Below are 12,230 nucleotides of genomic sequence, written 5' to 3' on the forward strand. Positions count from 1 at the left end.
GGTCCAGTTTGAGGAGGGAAAGGGGGTTTATCTTGTAGAGGGGAAAGGGGGTCTGCCTCGTGGAGGGGAATCGTAAGGTCAGGTCGGCGATTTCGACCGTGGTGATCCGCGATCATTCTGTTTGAAGCCACAACCCACCCAAGTGGAGTGGGTTAGTTTCCTTCCTCCTGTCGCGATCGATGCGATAAGGGTGAAGCTTCCTTGAGGAAACCGCGGAGCCTAGCCACGCGTGCCTCGATACCCACGCTAAACTGGCTCAAGGTCGTGTTCTGCTTGCGTCAGAACTCGAGGAACCCGTGGAATTCGTACATACGTGCACGGTGTGCATCCCGGGGCTTAATTGGAACCTGAGTATCAATTCCAAGATTATGGCCACTAGGGTTATTCGGAATATTTGTGTTATGATAACGACGTGGGTGGAAGGATTGACCTTTGGTACAGTAGTGGGCAATTATGCAGTTTAGAGGCTTTTCTGAATTTTAGCTACTTCAATGCGGTTTTTTTATATAGCTTCGTTGTATCACTAAAACGAAAAATTAGGCGGGGGAGGTCGAAAAGGTAATGTACTTTCGGAGATATTTGTGAAAAACTACTGCTACTACTACATTGAGTCTTGTGTATATAAAAAAGTAATGTACTTTTGTTAGTTTTGTTTAAAAAACCGTGGGAAATTATTCGGAATTGTATATTCGACACTGATTTCAATGACTTTTGGATATGTATGGAACTCAACATTTTGAACAACGTTTTCCTGTATATGTTAGCGCCCACTGGGCTTAGTTCCCGAGCTATTTATAGCTAAAATGGAGAAAAGCCGCTAAACTGCAGAATTACCCAAATGGAAATTGCGGGGATCGAGTTGAATCGAAAGGGGATTTTAGGGAATCTGGATGATATTCTGAAATCGAATAAAATCGTCAAATATAGGTCTATGGATCATTCTGGAATTCATTTTCTGGGAATCGAACCTTATTTAGTCGATTAAGGTTTCCCTGGGTATACAAATGATTCATTTATTCGTCACAGTGATTAAACTCCATTTGTATTTGAAAATTATTTTGAATATAAGTTACGCATGATTCAATTGCATTGACGATGAAATTTGAAAAAATTAAGGCAAGGCTAAGAATTTAAAAACTGAGCAGTTACGTTGTCGGGGGTCGATCATTATCAAGGATTAAAAGTTGATTGTTCAATTTTGTAGGCATGCTTATCGACTCAAGACGGTGTTATGTTGCGGTGAAGTACTATTTGTATGTACGAATGCTTTCCCGTCTGTCCGTCGCGCATCAAGTATCACGTCACAGTTTTAATTTAGAGAGTTAACACCAGCATCGCGTGTCTGACCATGATCGACAGTTCCTACTGCGTCGCAGAATTAAGCGGCGACTGCAGGTAGACGCAGTTGCCCGCATCATAGAATTCTTTATAGCACACTTTCTGCAAAAAATTAACCTACTAAATCCCCATTTTTTTTCCATATACTTCAGCGATATAATTTCCAGAAACGGAATATCAAATACGTCTCTACAGCATTTCGAAGCTCATAAAAAATGTAAATTTCTACAGATTATTTTTTAAACACGAAAAATTGATTCTTTTATTCTATATTTCACGATTTAAAAACAAAGTGAAAACTTCAGTGACATATGTATACAAAATTATATTGCTTTTGTTCACTGGGTAAAAAAAGCGAAAATCTGAATGAAGGACACAGGCGTTTAACGGTGTTAAATCGTCATTAAGGCGGTACACCACTTGAGTTTCACGTATATATACACAAGAACATCAGTAGCTATCGAACAGAACAATAAACTACCCTAAAGAATAATTTCCCAGAAAACTAAATTCCCTACAACCCCCAAAGAAACTTACACCACTTTCTACAACCCCCAAGCTCTTAATCGCTACGCATAAAAAAATACAACCACTGCAGTACCAGACCTGGGCACTTTCGAAATATTATTTGAAATAACGTTATTTTATTTTCTAATCATTTGAAATAATTCTTAGAAATAATTGCCAAATTGTTCATCGAAATTATATCAGGTGACTAGGTTTGAGTTTGGTTTATCAACATATTTCGGAAGAGTAAACGCCCCTTTTCCACACCAGTGGAACGACTATTTTCTTCCGCGATAATATCAGAGGGCCCCGAGCAAATATCTCTCACGGATGAGCATTTCGAAGTGCGGGTTTTGTATAAAGCAAACCGCTGTAAATATGTCTTAAACTAAAATCACCCCATTCCATATTATTTCGAGCATTATTTCCTTCGTCGAATTAAAAAATTCAAAAATAAAATAATTCCTTACTTGAAATTGCCATTATTTCAAATAAATCGATAATATCTTTATTTCCAATTCGCAGTATTAAAAATAAACTTCCGTAATAAATAATTCCATATACCCATTCCTTATTTTCGTTTCAAATACAGTTTATCCAGGTCTGCACAACACCTACGTCCAAAAAACTCCCCACAACATCAACCCATCCCCTCCGCCAGACAGCGCTGGGGTTTGGTTCAGGCGGCGCATGATCTCCCCCTTCCCATTCCGCCGTCTCGGAGGAGAAATCCACCCCTAGCCGACCGATTGAACCAGTGAACTCTCGCGGTCGAAGCGACCCCTCAGAGCCCCTACGGTCGTGAGAGTGTGGCCCTCCTCCCAGATACGAGCAGTAGTCGTGAGCTTGGTGCCGAGCTGGGGCGATGCTCGTCGTCGCCCGCGTGTGCATCGCGATCGCGCCGAGTGCTCGCCATTCCGTGTCTCCTAGTGTGTTATCGTTCCTCTCTGTCCGACGTCACTCAGAGAAGCATCATCGTTATCATCATCATAACAACGGTCGATCGTTTCCGTGGTTGTGCTGGTGCCAGATACCGCCCTATTCGACGACGTTGCTCGAAGCGCTGCCGCAACGAGCAGCCACGGTGCAACGACCGTTCGACGTACGGTCAGCCGCACGTGAGCACGTACCAGCCGCCACTGCGAGATGAGAAACGTGAGTTTCCTCTTGATTCACCGGAAGATCCTACCCTGAGTATCTTCTCAGAGTATTCGATGTCTTCTGTAGAAGTTCACAGAATTTTTTAATACGACGATATGGTTCCAATGATTTATTCTATTTGTCTATTCTGTCTTTGTTTTACTGGCTTTTCTATCTGGCTTTGGCTCTACTGTTAAGCCAAGGATTCCCGCGGTGGCGCGCGAGAATGGCACAGAGACGCTCTAACCCCAGCGACACGCGAAATTCGAATGCAAAGAACAAGGCGAGAACCACCCTTCCTCGGTCAGCGGGGGATGCGTGTTTTCTAGGCTTTCGTCGCGTCGCGAGGCCGCGTTGTCGGGTTTCGGTGCTCCCGGCGGATCTGGGATTCTGACGAATTCGGTGTACCACGGTGTAAGTGGACCGTTGGGCTTCTGGCGAGAGATTTCGGGGGATTTTTTTTGTGTGACAGTTGGGGAATCGATTGTGGCTCGATGGAATTTGTTTGATTGGTGGTCTGGAGGAAATTGGATATGATTGTTGTGTCGAACGAAGGAAAGTATGGTTTATGAACGTACAGGTAGGGTTTTGGGTGATTCTTGTGGGAAATATTATATCTGTTGTAGTCTGATTGGGCTTCTATGGAAAATATACGAGGGATTGGTGCGTCGAAGAACGGAAATTCAACGTGTGACCGTCCGAGCAGACTTTTGGGCGAAAATATTTGGGTGATTCTTGTGTGAAAATAACAGAATTCACCGATTACTGTTAGAGGATTAGTTAGAATATCGATCCAGTTAGACTTCTGGTTGTTACTTTCGGGAAATTCTTGAGTGAAAATGCGGAAATTTTCGTCCAGTTAGGCTTCTATATGAAAAGTTTCGAAAAATCCTTGGGTAAAAATGACGAAATCCATCGACTGCTCTCAGAGCGAAAGGGTTTGATTGATCTTCTGGCAAAAATATCCAGGGGTTTGTTGTGTCGAATGAAGGTAAATCGACCATCTGGTTAGGCTCTAGCAAAGATTTTTGAAAAATTTTGTTGTATCGAATGATGGAATTCACTGACTATAGTTCGAATAAAATCGTTCGATTATTCTCTTGGCTAAAATTTTCGGTGGACTGTTATGTCGAATGACGGAACTCAGCGACTACGGTTCGAGGGAAACCGTTCGATTGGTTTCCCGGGGGAAAATTCTCTGGAGATTGACGTGTCGAACGACTGAATCCACCACATATGGTTTGAGTGTTGATCTGTTCGGATAGGCTTCCAACGAAAGTTCTGGGAGATTGTTGTGTCGTTGTGTGATTACAATTCGAAACCATCTGATTAGTCAGAAGATTTCCAGAAGAAATTACAGATTTCCATCAACTATAGTTGAAGCGAAATTTTTTGGGCAATTTTTTTTTTACGCATCCGAAGAGAATTTTTAAGAGATTATTGTGTCGAAGGAGAGAATTTACCAATAATGGTTCGAGCCAACCCGTTTGACTGGTGTCCTGTCGAATTGTAAAATTTAATTAGAATTTTTAAAAGATCGTTTTGTCGAACGGAAGAATCCATGGACAAACGATTCCAGCTTAACCATCCAGTCAGATTTCTGGTAAATATTTTCGGGAGATTGTTCTTTGTGCAACGAAGAATTTCCTCGAGTTAGTGACCTTAAACGTGGCCAGTCTAGCGACCATGTGTCCTTATATGCTAAAGTACTTCTTGAAGACATTTGACCTTCCACAGACGCTTTCAGTGGTGTTTTGTTGGAACCTTGGGGCGATTGTACTGTGAAACAGAGATTTATCTTGTGTGTGGGTCTTTTAGCACATTCTTGGTTGTTGGTAGACGATGTATATATGTATATCTTTCTATATGGATGCATTCATGAGGAACAGTTTGTTCTCTTGGAATAGTCCGTTGAAGATTTCAGGATCTTTAGTAGTGCATTGTATTTAATCACTCGCTGTGCTCTGTAAAGTCATTCTTGTTTGTGTCCTTGGTCATTGAGTTTCGGTTCTTTATGCAGTACAGTATCCTTGGATTATCCTTTGTCCAATATTTCGGAGTCTCTGGCGAACTGTAGAATGTAATCACTCATCCTTCTATAGAAAATCCTCGTTGTTTATACCTAAAATCCCTTTTGTTTACGTCTAAAATCCTCTCTGTTTATGTCTCTGAGCGTTGTAGTGTTGTTTGTACACAGTGGTATCCTCGGAACAGTCTTTCATCCGACATGTTTTTATCCCTGGATGATTATACCGCGACATTGTTTGAGTCCCTGTATTTTTATCTAATATTCACTGTTGTAAAAAGTTCCAGAAAGCTACACTCAGATGTTCTTTTTATTTCGAACCTACCAAAGCCCTTAACAGGGTAAATGAATTTCTCTGTTCGTGTCCAATTTCGAGAAATTCATCCATAAAATTTTATATTTATGAATATATATATATAAAATTTCATTTCCTCATTTGGTTAACCCTTTTTTGTGTATTTTATCATAATTCAAACTTTCAACTTGACATCGGTAAAAATTTGTCGAGCAATATTTTGCATCCCCTAAATGATGATCCTCTGACGATCCTTTCGAGTGGTTCGAACATCATTTTCCTGAAACCTGAGGCATCTTCCGAGGCAGACTCGGCCTTTTCGGTACAGACTTCTGTCGCGTCAGTGTCTGCTGACTTATCTAGGCGAAACGTTCGGTGAAACTGTTTGGGCACAAGTGCCATTCAATTCCCACCGTTCGTTCCCTCTTCAGACGCTACTTCATCGGTCTCGAGCCTTTTGTCGAATGATCGGCGGCCGCCGGTTCCATCAATTTCCCTGCAAAACTGAACTGTGCAATGTTCCGTTATTGTCCGATGGATGTTATTTTCAAAAAAAAAAAAAAAAAAAAGTTGCATCATTGTCGCCAGAGAATCAATAACCCCGTGGACGACGGTTTAAAAATATTTATAAACGCGACGCTGCCTCTCGCTCGTCGGGGAACAGTGCTGGTGCACTCACCGTCACTCTACAAGTGTCCTGTAAACGTTACAATGTATATACAGTGACTCGCAGAATTCGACTCGATCATTTATTAAAGGAAAATGGTCATTTTCGGTTGAAATTTTTTTTTTAACGTTCACGAACGGCTCCAGTAGCATTTGATAGATCGTCACTTGATAAACAAAAAAATTTATTGCGACAAACTTGTACAACTGGAGGGTTTCGAGATATTGACATTTCTATTTTCCCGAATGTGAATTTTTATAACATTTAAAGGCTTCGATTTATCGACCTCAAACTTTTTCTAATATTATTACTTTGACATGGCCTTTTTGGGTGACAATAATTTTTAGCTTTTTATGCCTTGTAGTAATTAATGGTCATTTCCGAATTCCTTGTTACAATGAACGAAGGACGCGGAAAGGACATTTTTCCATTATTTGGCGAAAATATCGATATTAAACCGACCTATATTTTTTGTGTTCTTTTATTTACTTTCGAAGGGAATACTATTACCCAACCGAAAATACTGATATCTACTTTATTATAAAAAAAATCAAGGATTCCTGCTTAACAAATTTCGATATTAACCGGCGACAGAATTTGACGAACTTTTAAAATGAACGTTTCTACCGTTGCAACACTGAACGTTAAATGATTAAAGGCGATGTTCGTAGTAAAAGCTTTCAAAATGGCCCAAAAGGGACACAGCGACCACGGGCTGTCAAATGTTTGTTGCTCCAGGTACAGAATAACGAACATTCGGTGCATTAATCCAGCAATTATTTCGAACAATACAATTTCCGTGGAACATTGTTACGGTTCTAATCGGCGGGAAAACCGATGGGAACCGTCAGGAGCGTTCGGTTAAATGCAGTTTCCGCTCGACCGCGTATTTAATTCCCTGATATCGGTGGGGGGCTTCTTTCCAGTTCCTGGAAAACCACCCTCTGGCCGAGAATTCCCTCCGCCCTACACCCACCGAATCCCCGCGTCTCGCCGTTCCCCTTCACCCCCTCCAACCCTGTTTCCACCCCTCGGTCTTTGTCTTCGTCTAGGCCACTTCCGACCAGCCACGAGTTACTCGGTCCAAAGTCAAGTGGATAGCAACCCTCGTCCCTCTCGCCTTCCAACCCTCACCCCCTCGGTTCTTTTTTTATATTTCGCGCGTTCATCACGTAGCAGCGTTACCACACGAGCTCTCAGCCCCACACCTGTACATTTTATTCGATTTTTCTTCAACACTTTTTTCGTATCGTTTCGTCCCTCACGAGAGAAGCAATTTGTATCTGAAACATTTTTCTTTATCGTACTGTCAACGTCACGTTTTATTTATGTAAGGAATTTCATGTCTTTTAATCGTTATTGTACTAATTTATATTTTATTTCTCTTCTTTCTACCTCTTTGAATCATCCTCGTTGTACTTTGAACGTACTTCACATCGGATGTTTTTCTTTGCAATTTTCTGCGATATTACCCCCCTACTGACGGTCTTGTCGACGACTTTCCACTCGAGTTTCTTAATATTCCGTTACCCGTCCATTTACACGCTTCATTCTCAGCTCCCTTTCACGTTTCCCGTCCACCTTTTCCGCGGAACAACCTCCAGTTTTCTCTTGTCTTCTTTTTTTTTTTCTTCTCTCCTCGAACTAGGTTTCAGTTTTATTTGTATACACATTGTTTCAACTTGGGCTCCGTTTTTCTACCCACCGAGCGTGTGTCCCAACACCTCTTTCTCTCACCCCTCCTCGACGTTATTTTCTGTTAATGTTACGCCCACACTCGACTCCCGTTCCCCGACCGAGTCGGCTTTTTTATTCGTTTTACTTTGGCACTTTTCCCTGCATCTTTTTCACTCTTTCCCTTTTTCTCCTTTCTCTCGATCGAGCCCCAAGCTTGTTTCATTTTTACGCGAAGCTCGACCCATTGTTTCCCTCGGTCCCTTTCATTTCTCTCCATTTAGCTTACTCGCCATTTTTGCACCGTCCCTCCACCTACGTCCTGGTGGAGCAGTCCGACGGCGTTTTCCTGTTTATTTCCCAGCAAGCTGTTTCTTATTGTGATTGATCAACCTCTTCGTATTTCCCTTTCAATACCACCTTTGTCTTTAATATTTCATAGTTTCGGTTCCTTCCTTCCTCCTCGTTCGTTACCCAGAGACTTATTACTCGTTTCCTTCCGCCACTTTTTTTTTTTTTTGCTTTATATTATACGGCTTGTTCATTCGTCGGTTTTCTTCTCTCGTTAAGAATAAATATACTGTCTCTGTCAAGATTATTTTTTACAAATTGTTTATAACTTTCGAAATATCGATTTTTCGGCCCATGTTTATTCGGAATTTTTATTTGGCAAATACTATACCTTTTTTTCATTACTCTATCTACCCACTATCTACCTCAGAAGTTATGAATCCTTTTCTTTATCACTATGTATACCTACTATCAACCTTAGAATTTATGACTCTTTTTTATCACTATGTATACCTACTATCTACCTTAGAATTTATGACTCTTTTTTTTTATCACTCTGTATGCCTACTGTCTACCCTACAAGTTAAGAACCATTTTGTTCAACACCCTGTGTACCTACTATCTACCCCCGAATTTATAAACCTTTTTTTCCATCGTCCTATAAACTTGGTTCCACTTGAATCTCACGTCTAGAAAACACAGAAATTGAACATTTTCAGATGGTTTCATAGTCACGAGACGTATAATACCTACATTCTCGTGTCGTCTCGACTCTTCCGCGAAAACAACCTCTCCCAGAGATAATTCTTTTTTTCACTTAACGTTAATTTCCGATTATTTAACCGGCCAGGATGAACATATAAACGAGGCAATTTCGGGTGGCGATTTAAATTGCAAATCAGCTTAGCCGGGCAAAGCGGATTTTCGGACTTTGTTTTTGAGGGTGGAGGACCTCGGCTATGCATTTTCCCAACTACGTAGACCGCGTTTCGGCACTGTATATAATCCACCCGTCACCTTGATTTCTCGCAGACGACGACGGGGACCAATAAAAGTTACCTGAAATTGCTTTCGACGTTCATCGTGATTACGTATTCATGATCCTCGTAGAAAGTATTACGGATTCTGCGGCGGGGGACACGTTTTACAACGGGGGGGCTCGAAAACCGGTACTTTGCGCTCGTAAATTCGTCGTGATCGTCGCAATGTATTAATAACGAATTTTTATAATGTTCTCCTCATAAAATGGAAGGGAGACTGGGCATTTTCTTACGACGTTTTTACGGTCCACTGTACGACAATATGACGCGTGACGAGCGTGAGTCACCAGTGAGTCCACGGAGGACATTTTGTTTTCGTTGATTCTCTTTGTCATTGGAACGATAGTCTTTTTTTTTACGAATATATGAATGATTAATAACTGAATAGATTACAACGTTCGACAAATTTTTATTTTTTTTTCGGACTTCTAACATTCAATAGTCATTTATTGTAGATCTTTGTGCCCTGAATACGAATCTGTAAACGGTTTTCCGCCAGCATCTTTAGTTTTTGAGAAATTTGATTTTGAAAATAAAATGCATATTGTTTATTTTGAACATTTCCTGTGTTCAAACAGTATGTAATAGTTATTTGGTTGATTGTTGCGTGAAATTATTCTATAAACTCTCCCGAATGAAATGGTATATGAGGTTATTTTATTATGAATATTTAAACATGCTTACTGAAAACATAATCCTCAAAGAAGTAAATTTAGTTTGAAGATTGTAATTTAAAGAAAAAATTGGCTTTATTTCAATTGGGTATATTTTATTTCTTGTTCTACAATTTTTTCTAATGACTTATATAATAAATTTAATGAAAACATAATCCTCAATGATCTGAAATGAAGTAAATTTAGTTTGAAGATTGTAACTTAAATAAAAACGTGGCTTTATTTCAATTGGGTATATTTTATTTCTTGTTTTACAATTTTTTCTAATGACTTATATAATAATGAGTAGTATAATTAATATTATTTTAAATATTCTACAATTAATTTTTATTTTATTTTGAATTTTCTATGGCTTGGTAGTTTTAACAATTGTACTTATGATCTAAGAAGGTGTTCTTTGCGTTGGCATTTTTTTACAAAATAGAGATCACAAAATTATGGAATATTTTAATACTCGAACACCCTAGAGCTTCAAAAATTCACTACCAAATGGCAGTAAAGAAAAATTCAAATTCGCCTCCCAGACAAATGGTCTGCCAGTTACCGGTTAATATTTCCATTCTATTTATCAGAAAATCCGCAATCGTCGATGGCCAACGCGTCACATCTAGAAGTTATGTAGGTATATTCCTTCGATCATCCAACAAATCCAACAAATTGTCCTTTTGAAATCACGTTTAAAGCGACTGCCCAGGACGAACTTCATTTCCCCCCGATCCTTTCATTTCGATCACGTCCGAAAAATCGTCTCGTCGAAGACCATCCTCTCCTATTCTTCGACAAATCGAGGCCGATTCGACTCGATCGAGAATGGCCCCGGAGCCATCGGTGGAGTGACATTGTAGCGAACGTCTCGTACAATGCAGAGAAAACCAGGGGATTGTCGGTGTTCGCAGCCAATTCGGCTGATCTTTTTATTCTGGATGAAAAAAAGCACACATATACTGGGTGGTCCACCTGAAGGTAGCCACCTAAATATCTCCTTCATTTGTGATTATATTAAAAATATGTTCCTTGTAATTTGAATGTTGCCAAAGGACAAATACTCTGCAAAGAATATTTTTCTGCCAAAGTAATTTATTTTCGGAGTTTTACGATGTTTTCTTGCATATAAATATATAGTTTTTTCCTTTATATATTGTAGCTGACATTAAAACACATTCAGAGATGTTAATTAGATGACTTGAAGAGACCTTTGCCTTGGAGTTTATCTATTATTACAGGTTTCAGACAATGCGTGTCTATGGAGAGACGTCATTTTAAACACCTAACATATCATGACAACTCGAACAGTAAGTGACAGATGTCTTAAAAAATTTAATAGCAGTCAGATGTTCTAAAACATGTTTACTGAGGTCGATGATATCGATGGAAATTAATTTCATATGTAATTTAAATTCTGAGACTCAAAGTTCACTTCAAGGTCATGTCATTAATATCTCTGAATGCATTTTAATGTCAGCTACAATATTTAAAGGAAAAATAATATACATTTATATGTAAGAAAACATCGGTAACCTTGAAAACTCCGAAAATAAAAGACTGGCACAAAAATATTCTTCGCTGTGTATTTGTCCTTCGACACCATTCAAGGTGCATGGAACATATTTTTTATACAATCATACCTGAAGATATTCAGGGGATTACCTTTAGGTAGACCATTCAGTATACGGGAACAAAAGTGCCGATTGGCTGGATTTTCTTGCCGGAAGCACGACCATTCGACATTCGTGGATTATCCAGAGCTTTGTCCTCCCTCAGTCTGTCCGTGTCGGTTCCAGTGGAAAGAACGTGGTGTGTGCAGATTTCCATTTTGTTTCACGAATTCGCCGTCCGAAAATTCGTCCGTGTGCCCGTGGAAATCGACGTGGAACAGTCGAGGAAAGTTATTTTTCTTCTTTTCGTTCGGTGATTAGTTTGCGTTAGAGTTCACCCCAGGGAGGTTCATTTTTCTCGTCTCGGATGGGGTAAGTTTCAGTGAAGAAGTTGATTTCGTCGGAGGGACGGGATGTACGTTGGTATCAATAGTAATCTTCTGAAGATTGTAATTGGATTCTTTCCGTTCGTTCGTTACCCGTCCAGTGTGATTGTAGTTTTGCGACGAAGTTTCTGTACCTTTGAGAAATGGCACCTTCCGGATTTGAAATTTAGATGTGGTTTCTTTTATAGAGAGTGCTCGTGAACGTTACTTTGATGAAGTGGGGCGTTAATATTGATGGAGGAACAGCGTTTGTTTAGTTGTTAGCAGCTGGGAACATTTGTTGGGTAAAATAATTTCACAATTTACAATTCATCTTTTACAATTTACTGATCCGTTGTCGTGTTTGTAATTTAAATATCTGTGAATTGGGTGGATATATTTGTGTAGAAAAAATAGTTTCGAGAATAATATTACGTACGTATTATAGATGACTAAATATGAGAATATTTTTAAGGTGATCGTCCCACTGAATTAATACCAATTATTTCTACAGAGTAATTTACTAGATTTATTAGATTTTATTATTCCTCGTGTATATTGTTCGAATCAATTTGACCCACAAGTAAAATTTGATTTTTAACCAATCCGTTCATCTGC

General features: G+C 39.6%; 1 protein-coding gene across 1 annotated transcript in view; it reads left to right on the forward strand.

The window, feature by feature from the left end:
* The first annotated feature begins 2,944 nt into the window (after nt 1–2,944).
* LOC107191040 (whirlin) overlaps nt 2,945–12,230 on the forward strand; it is a 108,871-nt gene continuing 99,585 nt past the window's right edge. Inside the window, exon 1 of the mRNA XM_015579986.1 lies at nt 2,945–3,000. The gene's annotated coding sequence lies outside the window, so the exon portion shown is untranslated. The remainder of the gene's footprint in view (nt 3,001–12,230) is intronic.

The sequence above is a fragment of the Dufourea novaeangliae genome, unplaced genomic scaffold, assembly GCF_001272555.1.
Source record: "Dufourea novaeangliae isolate 0120121106 unplaced genomic scaffold, ASM127255v1 scaffold221, whole genome shotgun sequence".
NCBI lineage: Eukaryota > Metazoa > Arthropoda > Insecta > Hymenoptera > Halictidae > Dufourea > Dufourea novaeangliae.